We start from the raw sequence: 21,826 nt of genomic DNA, 5'->3' as shown, positions 1-21,826 counted from the left end.
CTGAATTTTAATCTCATATCTTTTAAATCATCATCCAGTGATTTTTCTAATATACCTTTTTTCTCCTTTCCTATGCCATTAATTTCTAGATCATAGGTATGATAAAGAAATGTAAGCCACCACATAAAGTATTCTCTGGCCGGTAGAAGTAATAATATAGGAAACAAACTTAATATTTAAAAGTATCTTCCATATGCAAATTTGCTTAATCTTCACAACTATACTATTGAGATTGTTGCTGTTGTGGTTTATGTGATATTTAAAAATAAAGGGAACAAACATTTATTATTTCCAAATTACTGTTCCAATGTGTGAGCAGCGGCTGCCCGTAAAGTAGATTCCTTCATTGAAAAAGTATTGCAGTAGCAAAACCCATGGTCTCTTACAATAGCTATCAGTCTAAAAACTTGGGAAGAATTTAGTGAGCAAAAAGGACAGAGGTTAGGTTGTCATTTGGCCATAGCTTTTCAGGATCAAGGACATTTATGTATAAAATATATGCCAAAAAAAATAAAATAAAATAAATAAAATAAAATAAAATAAAATATATGCCAATCGCCCTGGTTTAGTTTAATGATTCTTTGTTGCGAGGTAGAATGATAGCATGCCTCACAAGGATATTTATAATAGAATGTAAACTACATGAAGTCAGAAGCTTATAACTGTGGAATGTGCTTGGACAAATTTGAATTTATCTTGTTCAAAGTTGCATCCCCAAAATAGTGGCTACAGTTTAGCATATAGTAGCTATTCCACAAATTTTGTGTTGTTAAAGTCATAATCACATCCACATTTGGATAACAAAATTAGGACTCAAAGGAAAGTCATAGGAAAGATTATTTAAAGAAGTCAAAAAGCACATAAAGTTATTATAATTGTGAATTTAACTAAACAGTAACCTATATTTTTGTCTAATAAACTTTCTTTCTCTGTGTTCCCATAAATATATGGTACCCTAAGGATTTAATGTACATTTAATAAGAGAAAGTGTGCAGGCTTATTTCAGATGCTATTGTATTACAATACTAGTGTCATTGTATAAAACGTACATTATAATAAAAGTGATGTCAATTTCCATGCTAGCAGTAGTCCAGTGGTCCTGTTGTGAAGATAGCCAAGCTTTCTCGCATTAGTGCTCAGAAAACTAGGTCTCTAGAATATGATTATGAAATCTTACTTCTTTATTTGTAGTGTGTGTGTGTGTGTGTGTGTGTAATTAGACCAGATGCTAAAGTCTCTCTAAATTTCAAAATGGATACTTTATTTATTGCTATTTAGTCTCTTCTGAGCCTTACTATTTATTTTCTTCTGAGTTGTTTATATCATGTTTGTGAATTTGAAAATTGGCTAATATTGGAGAAGAATCATGTTTATTTTTGAAAATTAATTATTCCATTGTAGCTTTCACTGTTTATACCCCTTTACCTGCCCCCCATTGACTTCAGTCACAAATAAGCCTTTTAAAGTACTCTGCCACATTTTAGCAGAATAGCCTGGTGAGTAAGGAGCTAGGAGCAGTACCAGAAACCATTAAACCTTATATAAATGATGCCAGTAAGGTATGCCACAGCGGCAGTGCTGCACTCAATTATAAATAATAACATAAGTACAAGTGCATGCCCTGGGCTTTCAGCTGATTAAATATCATAACTACACAGGCTCCAATACAGAGGCACAAAAGAAAGATTCCTAGTTTTTACCTAGAAACTAAAACTCTATCACTTAAGTGTTAATTGGTGTTACATTGAGTAACAATGCTGTGAACCGAAAAGGCAAGACAAGGACTCCCTGCTGTAATGTTAAAATGGTATGCATCTATTATAAGCTCGCTAAATTACCAGTAGTGTGTACACTACCTCATCTAGTTGAAATAATGCAGGAAAACAGTAGGGGGTGAATGGGACCAACCTGCAAACTGATAAATTCAGTTCATGGACATCTGAATTATACCTCACTATCACATATCCTACATTTTCTGAGGATAAATGATTAAAAAGGAAAGCGTCTAAATGAGATTTGACTATGTACTGGGAACTGTAATGTCATGTAGATGTGAGTTTTTGTAATTAAAATGCATACTATTTTGTCCTATGCACATAATATATACAAATAAAAGTAAACATTCGATGATATTAGTGTTTATATTGAGTTGTAATGTCATAATCCTGGGGATTGTTCTGAGAAAAGCAAGAAATGTAATAATTCTTGAAAACATATAGCTCCTCTGCATTCTCACCAACTATGTCTCCAATTTACACAAAAGGAAAATGAAGCTCGAAGAATTGATGCTTAAGACAGGTATACAATAAGCCAAAATGACTATTCTAATCCTCAGTTTTGATCTCACTGTATTACATCATCACGTCATTTCAAATATGTCAAAACTGAACACAGTGATAAAATGTTTATCCTTTTATTTCAAGTAATCATACTTTTTAAAATTTATACATACTTTATTATGGAGAAGAATAAGATCCATAATCCCCCAGGTATTCTGGGGATCCCTAATTCCAGGGATAATGTAGAAAACTAAAGTCTTTTATTGTTTGAACTCCATACAATCTATCCTTTTGATTAAGAAAAAATACTGTCAGCAGTCATGGAGTCATGGATATATATATATATAGAGAGAGAGAAGCATAATATATATAATGCATATAGAATGGCATAAGAAAGATTTTTGGCCATGCTTGATAAAATTTTGGCTGTGAATATATCTGAATTGACCCTTCACCTAATCCTTAACAGATTTACAGTATTTTATTTGTAGATATACCACTGTATAGTGGAACAATTTGTGCTTAATTCTATTTCTTTAACTGAAAATAGTAAGACTATGTTTAGAGTTAATAAATTCTATAGTTGTGTTAATATGGTAGCCACCAGATTGGTGTGACTACTTAAATTTAATTAAAACTAAGTACAATTTAGGGCATCTGGGTGGCACAGTTGGTTGAGCATCTGACTTCTGGGTTTGGCTCAGATCATGATCACAGGGTCATGAGAGTGCCCTCCACACTCAGCATTGAGTCTGCTTGAGATTCTCTCTCCCTCTCCCTCTTCCTCTGCCTCTCCCCTCACTCTATCTCTCATTCTAAAATGAATAAATATATCTTTAAAAAATAATAACATGAAACTAAGTAAAATTTAAAATTCAGTTCCTCATTTGTGCTGGTTCCATTTACATGTTATCAAGGTACAAGTGGCAAGTGGCCACCAAACTACACATTTCAGTGTTGCAGAAATTTTATTTAACAGGGTAATATTAGAATAAGGAGTTTCTGTACATTTGAAAAAATTACAGTTTTTCATGTCATTTGTACCAGAAACACTGAATAGATCATACTTTTTAAAATATATAATATGAATGACACAAATGTTAAGAGAATTAAGCAAAACAAAACAACAACAAAAAACAAACATGATTACAAGATGTGTGTAAGGAATTCCTTTGACAGGTTACAACAGTAAGTATGTAGCTGAAGAATGAATCAGTGAATTTGAAGATAGTTCCAAGATTATTATTCAAAATGAGACCTACAAAGGAAAAAAAGTAAAAATCATCTATAATTATCTTCATAACTATAATCGTGCAGAAGGCATGGAACAATATTAAACAGTCTAATATATACTGACATATATTGTTTTATTGTGTTTTGCTTTATTGCGCTTTGCAGATATTTTTATTTTTCACGAACGGAAAATTTATGGCAACCCTGCATTGAGCAAGTCTATCAGCACCATTTTTCCCATCCAAGTACTAACCAGGCCCGACCCTGCTTAGCTTCCGAGATCAGACGAGATCGGGCGCATTCAGGGTGGTATGGCCGTAGACAATCAGCACCATTTTTCAATAACATTTGTCCAGTTTGTGTCTCTGCGTTGCATTTTGGTGATTTTTGCAATATTGCAAAAACTTCTTCAGTTTATATCATAATATATTTGATGTGGTGATCTGTGATCAGTGATCTTTGATGTTGCTATCATTATTGTTTTGTTATGTTATGAATTGCGTCCATTTAAGACAGACAAATTTAATTGATAAATGTGTGTATTCCAACTGCTCCACCAAGTGGCTGCTCCCTACTCTCTCTCCTCAGGCTCCCCTATTCTTTGAGACACAAGAATATTGAAATTAGGCCAATTAATAACCCTACATAGCCTCTAAGCTTCAAGTAAAAAAGAAGAGTTGCACATCTGTCTTTGAATCAAATTTAGAAATGATTAAGCTTAATAAGGAAGGCATATTAAAAGCCAAGATAGGCCAAAAATTAACTAAATCTCTTGCACCAAACAGTTGTGAATGCAAAGGGAACGTTCTTGAAAGGACACTAAAAGTGCTATTACACTGACTGAATATACAAATGATAAGAAAGCAAAGTCTTATTGCTAATATGGAGAAAGTTTTAGTGGTCTATATATAAATCAGATCAGTCACAATATTTCCTTAAATCAAAGCTTATTACAAAGCAAGGCTCCAACTCTTAAATTCTATGAAGGCTGAGAGAGGTGAAGAAATACCCACCATTTGCTTCAACGTGGATGGAACTGGAGGGTATTATGCCGAGTGAAGTAAGTCAGTCGGAGAAGGACAAACATTATATGTTCTCATTCATGTGGGGAATATAAATAATAGTGAAAGGGAATATAAGGGAAGGGAGAAGAAATGTGTGGGAAATATCAGAAAGGGAGACAGAACGTAAAGACTGCTAACTCTGGGAAACGAACTAGGGGTGGTAGAAGGGGAGGAGGGCGGGGGGTGGGAGTGAATGGGTGACGGGCACTGGGGGTTATTCTGTATGTTGGTAAATTGAACACCAATAAAAAATAAATAAAAAAAAGAAAAGAAATTGCATAAGAAATTTTTGAAGATAGCAAAAGTTGGTTCATGAAGTTTAAGAAACCACGTTAAAAATGCAAGGTAAGACAGCAAGTGCTGATGTAGAAGCTGTAGCAAGTTATCCAGAAAATCTAGCTCAGATAATTAAATAGAGTAGTTATACTAAACAACAGACTTTCAAAAGAGACAAAACAGCCTTCTACTGGAAGAAGATACCATCTAGGACTTTGATAGCTGGAGAGGAGAAGTCAGTGTCTGTTTTCAAAGCTTCAAAAGATTAGCTGATACTCTTAGTTAATGCAGCTAGTGACTTTAAGTTGAAGCCAATATTTGTTTACTATTCTGAAAATCCTAGAGCCCTTAAGAATTATGCTGTATCTACTCTGTCTGTGCTCTATATGGAACAACAAAACCTGGATAACAGCACATCTGTTGATAGCATGGTTTACTGAATACTTTAAGCCCACTATTGAGACCTACTGCTGAAATAAAAGATTCATTTTAAAATATTACTGCTTATTGACAATGCATTTAGTCACCCAAGAGCTCTGAAGGAGATAATGTTGTTTTCATGCCTGGTAACATATATTTATTCAGCAGCCCATGGATCAAGGAGTAATTTTGATTTTCAAGTCTTATTATTTAAGAAATGCATTTTCTAAGGCCCATCTGCCATTTATAGTGATTCCTCTGATTTATCTGGCCAAGGTAAACTGAAAGCCATATGGAAAGGATTTACCATTCTAGATACCATTAAATGCATTTGTGATTCATGGGGAGAGGTCAACTCATTAACAGTAGATTTGAAGAAGTTGATTCCAACCCTGATGAATGACTTTCATTGGTTGAAGTCCTCAGTGGAGGAATTAACTACAGATGGAGTGGAAATAGCAGGAGAACTAAAAATAGAAGTGGAGCTTAGAGATGTAACTGAATTACTGCAATATCATGATCAAATGTGAATATTTAAGTTGCTTCTTATAGATGAGCAAAGAAATGGTTTCTTTCTTTTCTTTCTTTCTTTCTTTCTCTCTTTCTTTCTTTCTTTCTTTCTTTCTTCTTTCTTCTTTCTTTTTTTTTTTTTTTTCAAAGAAAGCAGTTTCTTGAGATGGAACCTACTCCTGGTGAAGATGCTGTGAAGATTGTTGAAGTGTATTGCATATTACATAAGCTTCACTGATAAATCAATTTTAGGGTTTTACAGGATTGATTCCAATTTTGAAAGAAGTTCTATTGTGGATAAAATGCTATCGAACAGCATCACATGCTACAGAAATCATTTGTGAAAGGAAGAGTCAACCAATGTGGCAAACTTCATTGTTGTCTTATTTTAAGAAATTGCTGCAGCCACAACATCCTTCAGCAGTCATCACCCTAATCAGTCAATGGCCATTGACATCAAAGCGAAATCCTCCACTAGGTAAAAGATTATGACTTGCTGAAAGCTCAGACAATGATTGGTGTATTTTAGCAATGAAGCATCTTAAATAATGTATGTACATTGATATTTTAGATATATTATTGTATACTTAATAGACAACAGTATAGTTAAATATAACTTTTATATGCATTGAGAACCCAAAAACTCATTTTACTCACTTTAGTATGATAAATGCCATATTGTGATGGCCTGGATCCAAATGCACAATATCTCTGAAGTATGCCAGTATGTAATTGGAACCTAGAAAGAGAAGTGAATAGAATGTTTCAGGAGGGGTAGGCCCCGTGGCACAGCAGTTTAGTGCCGCCTGCAGCCCGGGGTGTGATCCTGGAGACCCGGGATCAAGTCCCACATCGGGCTCCCTGCATGGGGCCTGCTTCTCCCTCTGCTTGTGTCTCTGCCTCTCTCTCTCTCACTCTGTGTCTCTCATGAATAAATAAAAAATAAAATCTTTTAAAAAAAGAAAAGAATGTTTTAGGAGAAATATTTGAAGAAATGGCTGAGAATTTTCCAAAAATAATGAAAGACAATAACTCATATTTCAGGTAGTTCAGAGAACTCAAAGAGGCAAACAGATGAGTGAATGCACAGACAAAGTAAGACATAACTTTGTGAGAAAGAACCCCAGAGATCTACAAAGGGACCTACTTGCATGATCATAAGATACCAATCAGTGAGTGTATGTTACGAAATTACTGAAGGCTACAGAAATAACCATTTGAAAAATCAGAGACAGTAGAGCCTGAACTTGCAAATAGTTGCAAATAGGGCCTGTTCCACATCAGGCAAATGGTGGAAAATCTCATAATCCATGGAGTAATGAGTGAAGTACACAAAAGATCTTAAAGTTAATGGTAGGGAATGTTTAAGCTCAATACTACTTCAATCCTAATAAACCTGAAAAGCAAGATATGAAAGAATTAAAGTACTTCTGAGTAAATTAACTGCATTAGAGAATACAGAAATAGTATGTAAAACTATAGAATACACAATGTATGATAACCAATAAAAATTACCAGGCATGCAAAGAAGTGGATAAAGAATATCCATGATTGGGGAAAAAAAATAAGTTAATCAAAACTACCCAGGACTGACACAGAAGTTAGAAAAATGGACATTAGAACAATATTCCACCTGTTCAAAGCTTTCTGTGGAAACAAAGAAATAGGAAAATACCCAAATATAATATCTAGAGATAATTACAGTATTTGGGATAAAATATACATTAGTTAAAAATTGCAGGAAGAAATGATTAGAAAACATGAAACATAGTAGGTGACACTTTTCAAAATGTCTCAATTTTCTTTAAAACAGAAGCTATTAAAATAACAACAAAAATAATGAAAAGAGAAACAATGAACTATGGGACAATATCATGAGTCTTAATATATATGTAACTGAAATTGTCAAAGGAGGAAGGCCATATCTTTTTACATATCTTTACAAAAATATGTAAAGAAATAATGACTGAAAAATTTCCAACTATGAAGGTACTCTAAATCCACAGATCCAAGATTTTCAGTGAAATTTAAGTTAAAAAATTCTCAAGAAAATGACACCAAAACACATTGTAATCAAATCATTCAAAACTAGTGCTAAATGAAAAATCTAAAAAGCAGACAGGAAAAAAAGACATTACACACATAGAAAAAAAAAATCATACCAACAGTAGATCCCCCATTGAAAACACTGAGGAATAAAACAGTGTCTTTTAGTATACTAAAAGGAAAAAAAAAAATGCTTCTCAGAATCCCATATCAAGTGAAAATATATGTCAGAGAAAGGACAAATAATTTTTCAGATGTGTGAAAATTGAAAGAGCTTAGAAGCACACTAAAGGAATTGCTGAATAAAATTCTTCAAGAAGAAAGGGAGTGATAGAAAGAAATTTGGATCTATAGAAGGAGACAAAGTGTATCCGAAAAGTTAATAATATGCAGAAATGAACCTTGTTCCATTCTTAACACCATGTGAAAATGAACTTTAGATGGGTCAGAAATTTAAAGAGTAAAATGATAAGGCCTTTCAAAAGAATCATAGAAGAAAATATTCATATCTAGGAATTTGATAAAGTGTCCTTGGATATGACACCAAAACAAAACAAAAACAAACCTTGAATTTTATTTTTTAAAAGCTCTGAAAAGGGATCCCTGGGTGGCGCAGCGGTTTGGCGCCTGCCTTTGGCCCAGGGCGCGATCCTGGAGACCCGGGATCGAATCCCACGTCGGGCTCCCGGTGCATGGAGCCTGCTTCTCCCTCTGCCTGTGTCTCTGCCTCTCTCTCTCTCTCTGTGACTATCATAAATAAATAAATTTTTAAAAAAAGCTCTGAAAAAAGCAGTTAGAGAATAGTGCTATAATATCTAAGAAAGTATTTGAAAATATATGTAATAAAAATCTTGTGCACGCTGAGAAAACTCACTACTCGAAGTGAGACATACTAAATGGTGGGGAAGGTGAGGAAGGCAATGGGATAGGATTTTCAGTTTCAGTTCTGACTTGTAAGGATCTTGGAAATGATCACTCCCATTCTTATAAATGGAAAAATTCAGAGACGCCTGAGTGGCTCAGTCGGTTAGGTGTCTGACTCCTAGTATTGGCTCAGGTCATGATCTTGTGATTGTGATATCAAGCCCTTGCATCAAGCTCTACATTCAGTTGGTGTCTGCTTTGGATTCTCTTTTTCTGTCTCTAATAAATAAAGAGATAAAATAGTTATTTAAAAAAAGGAAGGGACACCTGAGTGGCTCAGTGGTTGAGCATCTGACTTCATCTCAGGTTGTGATCCCGGGGTGCTGGGATCGAGTCCCACATCAGGCACCCTGCATGGAGCCTGATCATCCCTCTGCTTGTGTCTCTGCCTCTCTGTCTCTGTGTCTGTCATAAATAAATAAAAATAAAATCTTATAAAATCTTTAAAAATAAACAATCTGGACAAACTGAAAATGAATAAATTTTCTTGGATGCTTAAGACAATTAATGTTGCAGGGAACCCACCCCTAGAAATGTGTAAAGATGAACACATCCTTAGAGTCATAGCTAAGAGCAGAGTGTGCTTTCCAGGAGCAGAAACTCTTGTAGCCATAAACTGATAAGAACACTTAAATCAAAATTTTGTTGAATAGTTGGACATTCATTGTGGAAAAGGATGACAATGAGGAACACCTGGGGTCACGTTTTTATAGAAGCTGCACATTTTGTGGTCTTTACCTTTAAGAACACCATTGTATTTCTCAAAATGAAGATCTGAGAAAGATGTCTTCATGGCTGTAACAGGGTAAAGAGAAAACTAATTATTTTCCAGTTACATTTCTAGAGACATCTCCATGAGAAAAGTCCTACTTTCCAAGGAAGAGCACTTTTGTTTGAGGCTTGTCATAGTCAGGGGAAGATCATTTTTCCCATTTTAGTCCTCTCTAGCATTTCTTCCTCACCTTAGGGAAGGAGAGCAAGCATAATTAAAATGGGTGAGGGATTTTAGGAAACAGATTCTGGGTGCTGCAACCAGGGAAGATATGAAAGGGCAGAGGTAAAGCTTTACTACTGGAGAAACAGTGGAAAAGATCACAGTCCAGAAACACAGACCTACTAAAAGACTAATACATTATCTTAAGACTATAGAGCACTCACGCTCCTCCACACCAAACTTTCATGCTTGTAAACTAGAAGAGTATTTTTTACCTAATACAAGGAAAAGAAAAGATGTAAAATGAAGATAGAAATCAATAAAATTTAAAATAATCCATAGGATCCCTGGATGGCTCAGCAGTTGAGCGTCTGCCTTTGGCTCAGGGTGTGATCCTGGTCCAAGAATCGAGTCCCACATCAGGCTTCCTGCAAGGAGCCTGTTCTCCCTCTGTCTATGTCTCTCCCTCTCTCTCTCTGTCTTTCATGAATAAATAAAATCTTTAAAAGAAATAGTCCAACATGTTTTTTTTAAAATCAATTAAACCAAAAGATTTTTTTTAAAGAGCAATAAAATTGATAAACCTTTAGACAGGCTAAACAAAATTTATAAAAAGAAAACATAAATTGCCAATATTATAAATGAAAGATAATTTTTCATCATCACTGTTGAAATGAACATTTAAAGGATAATAATGAAGTCTACAAACAAATATATGTCCACAAATTTGATAACATAGGCGAATGGACCAATTCAAGGGAAGTCTTCATAACTATCTACATAAAAATATGAAGGAATCTATATAATAAGTACTAGAACTAATAGAAAAATATAGTGCCAATTATCAGGATACAAGATTAATATGTAAAAGTCAGTTATTTTCCTATATTTCTACAACAAATAATTGGAATTTGAAATTTAAAACAATGCCCTTTATGATTGTAAACTCCCCCACCCCGACACACACACATACACACACATACACACAGAAATTATTTGGTATAAATATAACAAAATATGCAAATATGCCCTGGATCTGTGTACAGATAATTAAAAAGCACTGTTGAAAGCAATAAAACAAGATGTAAATAAATGCAGAAATATTCTGTGATTATGAGTTAGAAGACTCAATATGTTTAAGATGTTAATTCTTCCCAACTTAACCTATAGATTCAAAGCAATGCCTATCATAATCTTAGGAAGCTGTTTACCCAATTGATTTGGACATTTATGTCAGCACTGAAACCTGCACAGAGATATATGTAACAGTTTTATCCATAGGTACCAAAACCTGAAAGCAATCAAGATGTCTAGGTGAATGGCAAAATATAGTACATTTGTATAATAAATACCATTCAGCAATAAATAGGAATATGCTATAAAATCATGCAAAGGTATGTATAAATTCTAAGTGCTTATTGAAAGATTTAAAAGGCCAGTTGGAAAGTTGCATTTCATTTTTCTGGAATGGCAAACTAATAGAGATTGAACATATCAGTGTTTGACATGGATTCAGGGAGGGCTGGAAAAGTTGAATAGTTGATTCATGGAGGATATTTTAGGCTAAATCAAGCTTTTTAAGATACTATAATGATAAATATATGAAACCTTGTCAAAATCCATAGAATTCATTCTATGATGTCAGCATTACACTGATGCCAAAATCAGATAAGGACTCCAATTTAAAAGAGAACTACAGGCCAATATCCCTGGTGAACATGGATGCAAAACTTCTCAATAAAATACGAGCAAACTAAATTCAACAATGCATTTAAAAAGACCATTCACCATCATCAAGTGGAGTTTATTCCTGGGTCGCAAATGTGGTTCAATATTTGCAAATCAATCAACATGATCACAACATTAATAAAAAAAAGAATAAGAACCATATGATCATTTCAATAGATGTGGAAAAATTTTTCAACAAAATACAACATCCATTAATAATAAAAGCCCTCAACAAACTAGGTTTACAGGGAACATACCTCAACATTATAAAGGCCATATATGAAAATTCCACAGCTAATATCATCCTCAATGGAGAAGAACTGAGAGCTTTTCCTCTATAATCAGGAACAAAACAGGGATGTCCACTCTCACCACTGTTATTTAACATAGTACTGGAAGTCCTAGCCACATCAGTCAGACAACAAAAATAAATAAAAGACATCCAAATCAATAAGGAAGAAGTCAAACTTTCACTATTTGTGGGTGATATGATGCTCTATATAGAAAACCTAAAGACTCTACCAAAAAATTGCTAGAACTAATAGGCAGATTCAGTAAAGTCACAGGACACAAAATCAATGCACAGAAATTTGTTGCATTATGATACACCAATAATGAAGCAGCAGAAAGAGAAATTAAGTAATAAATCCCCATTTACAATTGCACAAAAAACTCTAAGATACCTAGGAATAAAACCTAACTAAAGAGGTGAAACATCTTTACTCTTTTTTCCTTTAAACTATAAAACACTTGTGAAAGAAATTACAGATGACACAAAGAAATATAAATATATTCCATGCTCATGGGTTAGAAGAACAAATATTATTAGATTGTCTATATTACCCAAAGCAATCTACACACTTAAGGCAATCCCTATCAAAATACCACTAGCATTTTTCACAGAACTAAAACAGTCTTAAAATTTGTATGGAACCACAAAAAGATTCCAAGTAGCCAAAGCAATCCCGAAAAATAAAAGAAAGCTGAAGGCATCACAATTCTGGATTTTAAGTTATATAAGAAAGCTGTAATTGTCAAAACAGCATTGGTACAAGTACAAAAATAGACACATAAATCAATAGAACAGAACAGAAAATACAGAAATTATCCCACAACTACATGGTCAATTAATCTTCAACAAAGCAGAAAAGATATCCATTGGGGAAAAGACAGTCTCTTCAACAAATGATGTTGGGAAAACTGGACAACAACATATGCAAAAGAATGAATCTGAACCACTTTCTTACACCATATACAAAAATAAATTCAAAATGGATTGAAGACTTAAATATGAGACACGAAACCATAAAAATCCTAGAGGAGAACACAGGCAGTAATCTCTTTGACATTGGCCATAGCAACTTCTTTCTACATGTCTCTGGAGGCAAGGGAAACAAAAGCAAAATAACTATCAGGGCTTCATTAAAATAAAAATCTTCACTCGCTGGCATTTAAATAAAAACTTGTACAAAGTTAGAAAAAAAAAAAGAACGTTGGGTATTTTGACCCATAAATGATTACACTGAAGTTCTGGTTTGTAGTATCATTTATTAGATCATATTTTTAGTGATGTGTAGTATTATTGTAGTTTTTAGTGTTATTTTTAAGGAAGATCAAATATGATTTATAGCATTATTTTTAGGAGATCAAATATGCTTTTTTAAAATACTCACACTGTCATAAGAGTATAGCCACAATGTGTTATAACAGCCATATACCAGGAAAAAAATCTTGCACATGGATTTTTATTTGCTTTTTAAAAAAATGTGCTTATTCTTCTCATACTTCTTGAGTACCTACTAAGTGGTAAGCTTGGGGTTAAACATAGAAGCAAATATTTCCAAAAAGGAATAATAAGTGTCATAATGTAGGTAAATATAAAATAATATGGAAGTACATCTGGAGGATTATTTTGGAAATTACCCCAGGGTTTTTGTCTTGCCCACTCCTGTAACCCATTCCTAACCAGCATCTCCCCAATTCCTTAAGCCAGCTTATATTTTGTGTATCAATCAATTTTTGTTCACTTTTTGTATTCCAAAAGCCTTTAAGCCTTATATCTACTATGATGCTTAATCAAGTATACTGATCTATATAAATTTTCATGGCAGACTTAGCAGCAGTAATAGTAGCAGTAGCTGAGACAGCAACAATATATACCATGTGTTGGAGTCACTGTGACCCAGGTACTTTCTGCCTGTATATATAAGCATCACTTCTTGATTGTTACACAAATATATATATGTAATAACTTGGATTGGAAATTGAAGCTCAAAGAGATTTCACATCATACTCTAGTAGAAAATCAAATATCCCCACTAACATTTTCCCAAAATATTAATATTTTATCCAAGGTCTAAGATATTAATAATTATACTAATGCTTATTTTGTATAATATTAAAATATTGTGATCTGATAAATACATATTTTATTTGTCTCATTAACTATTACACAGCTCCTAAAACCCTTGTGATTTCCTGGTAGAGGTGAAAGGAGCATCTTTTGCTATCCATAAAAGCCCCTGTCAACAAAACCTGATTTTATGCTAATGAGATGATTCTTGGTGGGCCCCCAGATAACTTCAGGATGGGAGCTGGTCACCAGAGGAACCAACCATGTTATTTTCAGGGTTGAAACTTTCAGCCTCATCATCAGACTTCCAAGGAGGAGAGACACTGAATTCGGTCATTAATGGTCACTGATTTAATCAATTTTGTCTATGTAATGGAACCTCCATTAAAAAACCCTAAAAGAAAGAGTGAGAGAGCACCCCATGTCTCATAATTTTCTCTATGAATTTCTTCCATTTAGCTGTTCTGAGTTGTATCCTTTTTATCAAAAGTTCACTCATGTGCCCTTGTAATCAATCCCCACCCCCATCTCTAACCACTAGCAGTCACTGATCTGTTTCCTGTTACAACTTCAAGAAAGTCATACAAGTAAATTCAATCAGTATGTAATTATTTAACGTAAGACAATGCTTCTATATGTCATCTATCTTTTTGAATGTATCATTCATTCATTTCCTTTTATTGCTAAATAGCATTCTATTATATGAGTAGATGTAACAAAGGTTGTTCATCTAATTATAAGATGAACAGTTAATTTCCAAGTTTTTGCAATTATAAGTTAATCTGCTATAAACATTTATGTGCAGATTATTATTTGGCCATTTGTTATTATATTATTATCTTTTTATTACATTATTTTTATTGACTAAATACCGAGTAGGAGAATTACTAGATTGCATTTCCTGCCTCACTCCTATAATCTGCCATTTTTCCAAGGAAACTTGGCCCCGTTCACTTAAGGAGTTTTGTAGTAAAAACCAAGATCTGGATGCAGGTATGTTTATTCCTACTGAGGTGCTCATTCTGGGCCATCTCAGCTGATAGAGAAAGGAGATACTTGTGTGTATATGTACTCATGTGTATATACCTATTATTAATATGTCTGCATATAACCATCTATGTCTCTGCTAAGCTAAATATGAGTTCATATTAATGTCTCCAATGATAATCCATTACCATATAGATAATTATAGCCTCTTTCTCTTGCATATCTATAATTTCTCAGTCCAACTGTAAGAAACCTGGCACCCATCATCCATTACCTATTTACTTAATTGTTGAAGTCAGTATACATGTAGAGTGGTTTTCAGAATTGTTTACCTGTACACCATGAAAGACAATTTTATCAACTAAAGTACAATGCTCACATCCAACTTTTTTGCCTTTCATTTAATGGTTTTAGACATTTTCAAAACTGTGTAGGTGAATATCCTTTCTCTTAACTACATCAGTGAGGTTATTTTGTGCATTTATAACACAATTGTAATCTTTGTTTAGTGTGGATTCCATCCTGGATCCCTAACTACCTAAAATGACTTATTTTTAAATTTGCATACACTAAGGACTTTGAGATATAAATTTCTATGTTCTTAAAAATCTCTTAAGTTTTTATTTAAATTCTAGTTAACATAAGTATAATATCAGTTTCAGTCATACAATATAGTGATTCAGTACTTCCATACAATACCCAGTGCTCATCACAAGTGCACTTCTTAATCCCCACCATCTATTTCACCCATCCCTTACCACCACCTTCCTGCTGGTATCCACCAGTTTGTTCTCTATAGTTAAGAGTGTGTTCTTGGTATACCTCCTTCTTTCTATTATTTTTCCCCTTTGCTCATTTGTTTTGTTTCTTAGATTCTTAGAGTGAAATCTTATGGTATTTGTCTTTCTTTGACTTATTTCACTTAGCATAATGTTAGCATATTAGCATAATATTAGCATAACGCACACACATAAACATACCCCTTTTTCTTCATCCATTCATCAGGTGATGGATCCTGGGCTGTTTCCATAATTTGGCTATTGTAGATAATGTTGCTGTAAATATCCAGATGCTTGTGTCCCTTTGAACTAGTATTTTTGCATCCTTTAGTTAAATACCTTAGTCTTGCAATTGCTGGATCATAGGATAGTTCTACCTTTAAATTTTGGAACCTCCATACTGTTTTCCAGAGTGACTGTACCAGTTGCCATTCCCACCAACAGTGCAAGAGGGTTCCCATTTTTCCACATCCTTACAACATCTGTTATTTCCATGTTGTTGATTTTAGCCATTCTGAGAGGTGTGAGGTGATATTTCATTGTATTTCTGATTTGTATTTCCCTAATGATCAGTGATGTTGAGGATCTTTTCATGTGTCTCTGCTAGTCATCTGTATGTCTTCTTAAGAAAAAATATCTATTTATGTCTTCTGCTTATTTTTTATTGGATTATTCATTTTGAGGGGTGTCAAGTTTTTTTTTTTTTAATTTATTTATGATAGTCACAGAGAGAGAGAGAGAGGCAGAGACACAGGCAGAGGGAGAAGCAGGCTCCACGCACCGGGAGCCCGATGTGGGATTCGATCCCGGGTCTCCAGGATCGCGCCCTGGGGCAAAGGCAGGCGCCAAACCGCTGCGCCACCCAGGGATCCCGAGGAGTGTCAAGTTTTATAAGTTACTTATATATTTTGGATATTAACCCTTTATCAGATATGTCATTTGTAGATATCTTCTCCCATTCCATTGGTTGCCTTTCAGTTTTGTTGATTGTTTGCTTGACAGTACAGAATTGTTTTATTTTGGTGAGGTCCCAGTAGTTTATTTTTGCTTTTGTTTCCCTTGCCTCCAGAGACATATATAGAAAGAAGTTGCTATGGCCAACGTCAAAGAAGTTCCTGCCTGTGATCTCTAGGATTTTGATGATTTCATGTCTCACATTTAGGTCTTGAATCCATTTTGGAATTTTTTTTGTGCACGGTATAAGAAAGTGGTCCAGTTTCATACTTTTGCTTGTTGCTGTCCAATTTTAATGCACCTTATACTTTTAATTATTCCTCCCAATTTTGATATATGGAGGTTAATAAGTGTTTTAATTTATTTTGTTTTATACAAAATATTTAAATTGTTCCAATATCTAATGTTTCTAAATGTAGTAGATTTCTAATTTATTTTTTACAAATTAATCTTTCGTCAGAAAATCATTTTCTTGACAACTGATAATAGGGAATCATTTTATGTTTAATAAACCACACAGTACAATAATATTTTCAATTGGTAAGATATGTAATACACTTAAAGTCCATCACACATCATAAGGAAAGGAAATAATAGAAAATTATTTTGAGATAGTATGTTATTCTACAGACATATTCCTGTTAGCTTTAGCATGCATCCTAAGTGTCCATGTTTAAAAAGCCTATGTTGCTGTTAATATCCTTCTCATAATTACAACTCAAATACGTTTAGTGAAGAAATAGTATTATAAAAATGAATAAAGGGGAAACGATTAGCTGTAATCCCATGCCCATGTCCCAACCACTGCTAATATATTTTACTGCTTTTCTGTATAATATATATATTTTTTAAAAATGTAGACACTCCTAAAAGAGGCAATAACCAAAATGCTATCATTAAATGAGGAAAATCAAGCCTCTATGCCCATTCACATTGAGAACTTCTCAAACACCTGGAAACTTTACCTACAGTTCACTACATATCAGCTTGTTGCCATAATTTACCTGCTACTTTACATTATAATGACATGGTACAGGAGAGACAAAACTGTTGTTTCCCTGCTGACGATGTAATCAATACACACCTGTTTTCTGCTGGGAAAACTGCAGCAGTAGATGTGGTAGCACTTTAACCTGTTAGACGGTGACAAAGTAGCATGCTGGAAACACATGAATTTGACAAACTTTCACATACTGTTTGCAAATTGAACACAAGCAGTGGGATGCTGGCATATGTTACTATTTCCATGATGACAGATTATGATGCTTCAGGTAAAAGTTAGAAACATTCATAGAAAAGTGGAAGAAACCCAGTCATGAAACAAAGCTATAGGGGTACAAACTTCGTGTTTTCTTAATATATTCCAAATATATCTCATTGTAATATCAAGTTTCTTTTAAAAGAAACTGAATTGGAGCACCTGGGTGGCTCAATCAGTTAAGCATCAGACTCTTGATTTCTGCTCAGGTCACAATCTCAGTGTTCTGAGATCAAGCCCCAGGATAGGCTCTGAATTCAGCAGGAAGTCAGCTTGAGAATGTATCACCCTATCCCTTTGCCACTCCCCCTACTGCACTCTCTTACCTCTCTCTCTCTCTCTCTCTCTCCAAATCCAATAGCATTTTAGAAACTGTCCAAAAATTATTGGTTTTAGAAATTTTTGTATTTCTCTTCATTAATGACAAATAAATTTCAAGTTTTTGTATATTTATCAATACATTGATGATTTGTTAGTTATTTTTCTTCATATGTGGTCACCAAAAATATAAAGGCTACTTATCTTTGAGCTCGAATTAAGAAAAGGTAATCTGAAGACAGTCTCCAACCAAAACATTGCATTTTGAAAGAATTAACTTGGAATCATTTAAAGTTATGATTTTTCACCATACTTTTTTTCTGGAAAAAGAGCACAGATTTTCTAGTTACTCTTTTTTTATCTTGTTTATTTTGTAGATTATATTTTATTATTTTATTTTATTTGGTTATTTGTATTATTTATATAATGTGGCTTTCTCCAATATTAGATAATATAATGTGTTTTTTTAGCATAGGATGCTAATGATTCTAATATGGGTCTGTTTATAGTGGGAAATTGTCAGCGGTACTAGAAGAAAAGAAAGGGGGCGGGGAAACCTGAGATAACCAAATGTATTAGCTTTCCTTTTCCCTTTTACTTTGTATGTAGTAAAAGCAATAAATCACCCAGTGGAAATTAGAGGAAATATGGCTCTGAATATTTCTCTTATCCCTGTTAGACAATAGGCCCCTCCATCATTTCACTTTATAATTTGCTATCTTAATGGGTCAAATAATCATGATGTTGAGTTACCACTCATGTCTCGTGTAAATTCCAGATTTACCTCCTTGGATCGTAGATTCTAACTCCTTATTTTGTTCAAGTATTTTACTCTTATCTGAAACTGTTTTTTATTTATTTGTCTTTGGTTATGTTGAGTTTGTTGTCTTACTTCCTAAAATAAAATGTTAAGAATCCTTAAAGGAAGTGATTTAGCTATCTGATTCCTTGTAGTTCTCAAAATGTCAAGAACTGTGCATGATACATATTACATATTCATCAACACTGGAAGTTATTGGAATGAAGAAATAAATAAGTAAACAAATTATCTAATTAAATTAATTATAGATTATTTAAGAATTCAACACATATTATCAAAACTATGTAACTTTTATTTTGACTAATCTGTGGTTGTTTATATAATCCTCTATCAATGATGAGGATACTGTCAAAATCTAGGCTAAATCTCTAAGGCCACTAAGAAGTTCTAGTCAGTCTTTTTGATAAGAAAGATATTTATCTTCTGTACTTTTTTCCTCCTGAGTTTCATTCAGAGACACAGAAAAAAGCCATAATTTCAAACTTGAATATTCATCAATTTAGATGTGTGTTTATGCTCCTTGAATATTCTATAGTAGTAGAATTAAAGATGGGAGTTCTATTCTTAATTCAGTGTTAAAGAAAATCTCATATAAAAAAATTATTCTTGAAAATACTTTATCAGGGTGACTGGGTGGCTCAGTTGGTTAGGCATCTGACTTTGGCTCAGGTCATGATCCAAGGGTCCTGGGATTGAATCCCACATTAGGCTCCTAGCTTAGCGAGGAGCCCACTTCTCTCTCTGCTTGTTACTCCCCCTGCTTGTGCTCCCTCTCTCTCTCTCTCTCTCTCTCTTTCTGATTAATAAACAAAATCTTAAAAAATACTTTATGAATTCATGTATTGCATTTTTATATACCATCCCACAAAAAAATCCATCCCACCTAAATTTTTCTTCTAGTTTGAAACAGATTATTGTCTCTTCAGTGAAGTATTAGATGATTTAACATTTTCTCATATTTACACTATCAAAGAACATAAAGATACATGTTACATTTTGAAATCTATGCTGATTTCTGGGCATAAGCTAATAGCATAAAAATATAGGAATGGATGCCTACACAACTAAACATACTGTCTTTCAGGAATAGAATTCAACTCCACTTTAATACAACAAGATCCCTTTAAGTCTGCTCTTTTCAAGGATTAGAAACACTGTTTGTCTTTCCTTAAATTCAGAGAATTATTTTAAGATTGAACAAAGCAGCAATAGCAGCTCATAAAGAATCACCCTTAATGCTCCTCCTTCTCTGTGTTCATTCTAATACATTCAGCTGGCCAACCTGTACTTGACTTGTGTTTGGTCCATCCCTACATTCTTAAATCCAAATGTCTTGGGATAAGACTCTGCCAAGGCCTGGCCTACACCATGTGCTCTAACTGACTGCCAGGATTCCCGGCTGCCCTGACAAGCCTGGAGAGACACCCTGTTTTTTGTCTCTCCTGTGAATATTTGAGGTTTCCAAATAAGTGACTCTCAGATAAGTGAAATAGTAGAGTGTCTCAATCATAAACATTATTATTTCTATCCCATTGATACTCGAGGTGATTTCCTCTATGAAAATCCCCAACATCTAAAATATGATACTTTGTTTTAGGTGACAATATTGGCAATAAATATTGACAAACAACCATATAGAGAGTGGACCAACATAATGATAGTTCTTGTAACTATATTTGAGAAGCATTGTCTAAAGAAACCAACAAGTGTGTCCTGGAAAACAAAATATTAATAACATGCTAGTGGTGTCTTAACCTTAAAATGAGAAACACAACTATACACAAGGAATGAGAAATTTTTGTTTAAAAATGACATTCTGTCACTGAACATTCATCAATAAAGAACTCTAACCCTCAGCAAATGCTTACAAAGCTCCAAGCACTTAACTATTCTCTGGAGTTGGAATATCAATCCTCAATATCCTCAGGGTCTGGTGTTTAAAATATAAACATGGTGGTTCTGTAAATTGGTTGATTCATAATATTATCCTACAAAGCATTGAAGGAAATATGTGTGGAGTAAATATTTGCATGTAAGCTATTTCATATCACATTTATTTTATTTTATCTTATTTTCCATATTTGTGAGAGATACTGCTGATCATATCAGTCTGCGTTCTGGCCATTTGTGCAAATTGTTCATCTTCCAAGCTATTTTTAAAACCTGAATAATTCCGAAGATATTAAATTCTAAATAATAACAGATTAACATGTTTTCTAGTAATTCTAAATAAGGGAACTTTAAACCCATTTCTTATTTTTATATTTATCAACATTTTGGAGGTTGAATTTGTGGATTAAAGAAGAATATTTCATTTTTGTTGTCAGTTCTCCTGCTTAAATTTGAGCCACTTTTATAACTTGAAATTTTTTAAAAGAATGCCATTAGAGTGATTCTTGCTTTGAGAAATTATATTTACAAGATATGTTCATCCTGACTGCTATGGGATTTATTCATTATAAATAACACATGACAAGACTGTCTGCTGATTATATTTAAAGCACTCAAGAACTTACAAATACGTTTTTCTTTAAAACAATATATAATCCATCATACTTTAACTGCATTTAGAGAAGCTGTGGAATCAGATTACCCACAGCAAAAAAAAAAGCCAATATAATTGATAAATATTAGTTGTTTACTCTAGAATAAATAATATTTCAATGATCATTTGGCATTTTTGTTTATTATTTGCTTATGGTGAAATGTTAAGCAATTTTAGCAAATATTTGCAAAGGTGAAGTTTTAGAAAACACACACTAAAGGAATATAAAATTATGCTGAAATTGGAAGGTCTCTCTGTCTCTCCCTTTCTTGTGAATACACACACACACATAGACACACATTAATATACAAACATATCTATAACCACAACATATATGTGAAATATGGGTATTTTTCCTGATATCAACTATAGAAAGGGGAGAGAAAAGTAGCTGAGTA

General features: G+C 33.6%; 1 long non-coding RNA gene and 1 pseudogene across 1 annotated transcript in view; both read right to left on the bottom strand.

Annotated features, from left to right (window-relative positions):
• Positions 1-3,318: 3,318 nt before the first annotated feature.
• LOC144316777 (uncharacterized) overlaps positions 3,319-21,826 on the bottom strand; it is a 33,366-nt gene continuing 14,858 nt past the window's right edge. The window contains exons 2-4 of the long non-coding RNA XR_013382628.1: positions 9,491-9,547; positions 6,440-6,521; positions 3,319-3,537 (exon numbers count right to left, since the gene is read on the bottom strand). This is a non-coding gene — a long non-coding RNA (uncharacterized LOC144316777). The remainder of the gene's footprint in view (positions 3,538-6,439; positions 6,522-9,490; positions 9,548-21,826) is intronic.
• LOC144317895 (5S ribosomal RNA) lies at positions 3,729-3,835 on the bottom strand (annotated as a pseudogene).

The sequence above is a fragment of the Canis aureus genome, chromosome 7 (genome assembly GCF_053574225.1).
Source record: "Canis aureus isolate CA01 chromosome 7, VMU_Caureus_v.1.0, whole genome shotgun sequence".
Taxonomy (NCBI): Eukaryota; Metazoa; Chordata; class Mammalia; order Carnivora; family Canidae; genus Canis; species Canis aureus.
This window is presented reverse-complemented; position numbering and strand designations above follow the sequence as displayed.